General features: G+C 40.5%; 1 pseudogene; it reads left to right on the top strand.

Moving 5' to 3' along the window:
- The first annotated feature begins 2,115 nt into the window (after positions 1-2,115).
- Positions 2,116-3,323, top strand: LOC142592888 (uncharacterized; annotated as a pseudogene).
- Positions 3,324-3,534: the final 211 nt, after the last annotated feature.

The following is a 3,534-nucleotide window of genomic DNA, read 5'->3' as shown; positions in this document are numbered from 1 at the left end:
CTAGAGTACCTTCTGCACACCCATAGATGGGTTTTGGTAACAAGCTTGCTGTTCATCTCCTGAGCTGCTCCTGCATCTAACCTCACAACCCAAGTAACAGGTCTGTAGCACATCCCTTCCCTGGAAACCTCATCTTGCATGATGTCTAACTGATGTAGAAGACCTTAAAGAAGTTTTTAAACAGAGGTCTTTAAATAGTACCAATGGAAATGCAGGGCTACTCTTCTCCGTTATATTCTCATGCATTCCCTTTGTGGAATGAAGGTGTTCAAGAGAGGCAATTCCTGCATGCTTAATCTGACAAACTTCATGAGTCAAAGTGAGCTTACCACAAGCAGTTTGGCTGTAGCTAACTGATGCTCACCTATTGCTTCTGCTGGTCCCAGTGATGTTTATGTGGTTTACAGTAAGATGCAGCAGAAGTGCAAATGTTCTCTGCCAGAATCTTCATGAGGAAAAAACTTTTATAAGTTTTTTTTTGAAAGTAACATTTGTATTCTTTTGTATTGAGCAAAAATTAAAGGAGCCTCGTATCTTGTGTATGTTGGATTTCAAAGTTTCACTACTTTAGGGAAGTTTGAAGCCAGGAAGTAGGAAGCCAAGTTTGATCATATGTTCTTTGGTACTTTCGATTGATCTGTGCTGTCACTTGGGATGTATACATTAATTACTCTCAAAGTCCTGTTTTCTTGAGCAGCTTTATAAGAAATTCAAAATAATGTTCATATAAAATTATTTAGCCAGAACTGGAGAGGCTGGAAGTAGTTTTATGAAGTACCAGGTATTCTTCCTTTTCTTATCACCTGTTATTTCTTTTAACATTTTTTTTTTCATTATTATTTCTCTTACTCCAGGGCAACATGGTCTCCTGTGATTTTTCTTTCAGCCTGCTTCTCAAAGGGGAGCCAGGCAATTTGCCTGGCTCTTTCCTCCAGCTACTCCCTGAAGTCTTCCAACTTTTCTCCCTGTACAAATTCCTTCCTCTATTTTGCCATTTGCTTTTCTATAGCTGTATTTCCTTCAGCCCAGGCTTCCAACAGGGCTGTCTTCCTCTGGCTGAAATATCTGCCAAGTATCAATGTGGAGGAAGAGACCTAAGTGAGATTATGGGGGCTCAAAAACAGAAGAGTTATTGCAGATCAGATCAGCTATAGCAATTAATTCCACTTAATGCAGAAGACAACTGAAGGAGTATTAAGATAAACCATAACTCAGTGTTTTTCCTGAATGTGAGGAGCACAGGCAAGTATGGCTTCTGCGGCCTGATTGCAGAATAAAAGCATTATGAGCTGCTATACTGGGATTGTATGCTCAAATTTTTAAGAGATCCATTGTTTATCTTGAAACTCTTGAGTAATGGCTTAATTACTATGTCAGAATAACTTTCTGAGGAGAAACCTGATAATAGAGGCTTCTATTATCTAGTAGAACAAGAACTGGTGATGGGAAGATTTCTTACTATGCTTTTAACCTATTATTAGGAATATGGTAGAAATGTCAATAGTGCTGCAGAATAAGCAGATGTATTTGCTAAACTTTTCTAGTTGGTGGTTGATGCAATATAGATCATTAATTCCTCTCCTCTGATGATAATGATACTAATCAAAGATTATATTAAGCCAAAACAATAAATGTTAGACATTTTTCAATAGTAGATACAAACAATTTGCATTTAGGAGCTTTAAAAATGCTTAAGAACCTTCTAAGTAATTTATGTTGATTTAAAATGTGCTTTAGAAATTTGAAAGATTAACTTGTTATGAAATTTAAAACAAGTAAACTGAATGAGACAGCCAATCCCAGGCTTGTCAATCTGACACTGATCTGAATCAGATAAAGAACATGTTACTCTGATAATGGAAAGCTGAAAGAGAAGAATAAATAACACAAACATCCAGAAAATAGGTCTCGTCAGTCTATGCTGACATCATTTTATAAGTTCAGTAGATAAAAGTGAAACTGATGGAATATCCCTAGAACTGTGTAAGGCATTTTAATAGGTACAAAATGATGTCTTGATCAGTAGAACAAGAAAGATTGAAGGCATAAAGTCAGAAGGAAATAACATGACTACATTTGCACAATAGAGAACATGATCTGCAGAGGCGTCCTGAAATGAACCCACAGGTGATGACTGATATTCAGCTGGAAAAAAGGGTCAATGCAGTCTTCCAGTGTTTAAACAGCAAAGTATGTTGTTGGAGCTTCCGTATTTATTATTTTGGTAACTGCTACTGAAACACCCCCAGTTCAAGAAAGATGTACATAATATAGGAAAGCATTGGAGAAGAATGCAGGAATAAATAAGGATATGGAAAGCATGTTTTATGGAAATATATGAGTACTTGATTCAGTTGATGAGTACTTCTTCAATTTTGTTTGCATATCAAAACCTAATGGCTCATATGCAACTTCACGCTAAGAGAAAAGACAATAATGATCAATAGGGGTAAACTAGTTGGAAGTTTTTGTGAATTTGCTATCACTAGAGTATTTCCTTTTCAAGGATGGAAGTTCTGAGCAATATTGTACAGTTTGATGATTTGCTGCCTATAAAAGCTGTGGTCCCAACCCATATTAAACCATGAAGAAAAAGTACTTGGGGTGACCTCTGAGAGGTAGGAATACTACTTTACAAGGCCAAGTGCCGGGTCCTGCACTTCGGTCACAACAACCCCATGCAACGCTACAGGCTTGGGGAGGAGTGGCTGGAAAGCTGCCTGGCCGAAAAGGACCTGGGGGTGTTAGTAGATAGCCGGCTGAACTTGAGCCAGCAGTGTGCCCAGGTGGCCAAGAAGGCCAACAGCATCCTGGCTTGTATCAGGAATGCTGTGGCCAGCAGGAGCAGGGAGGTGATTGTCCCCCTGTACTCGGCGCTGGTGAGGCCGCACCTGGAATACTGTGTCCAGTTTTGGGCCCCTCACTACAAGAAAGACATTGAGGTGCTGGAGCGTGTTCAGAGGCGGGCAACGAAGCTGGTGAAGGGTCTGGAGAACAAGTCTTATGAGGAGCGGCTGAGGGAACTGGGGTTGTTTAGCCTGGAAAAGAGGAGGCTGAGGGGAGACCTTCTCGCTCTCTACAACTACCTGAAAGGAGGTTGTAGTGAGGTGGGTGTTGGTCTCTTCTCCCAAGTAGCTAGCGATAGGACAAGAGGAAATGGGCTTAAGCTGCGCCAGGGGAGGTTTAGACTGGAAATTAGGAAAAATTTCTTTACGGAAAGGGTGGTCAGGCATTGGAACAGGCTGCCCAGAGAGGTGGTGGAGTCACCATCCCTGGAGGCGTTTAAAAAACGGGTAGATGTGGCACTTCGGGATATGGTTTAGTCTGGTCTACCCTTGATTAGTCTAGAGTGGGCTTGGTAGTGTAGGTTAATGGTTGGACTGGATGATCTTAAAGGTCTTTTCCAACCTAGATGATTCTATGATTCTATGATTCTATGATTCTCTTACAAACAGCAAATACAACCTGGTTCAGTTCCTGGAAACAGAGGTCACAAGTTTTCTGCAAAGACTCTGTCTCCACCACAGGTATATG

This window comes from Pelecanus crispus, chromosome 2 (assembly GCF_030463565.1).
Source record: "Pelecanus crispus isolate bPelCri1 chromosome 2, bPelCri1.pri, whole genome shotgun sequence".
Classification (NCBI taxonomy): Eukaryota; Metazoa; Chordata; class Aves; order Pelecaniformes; family Pelecanidae; genus Pelecanus; species Pelecanus crispus.
Note: the sequence above shows the minus strand (reverse complement) of the source record. Positions and strands in the feature narration are given on the sequence as shown.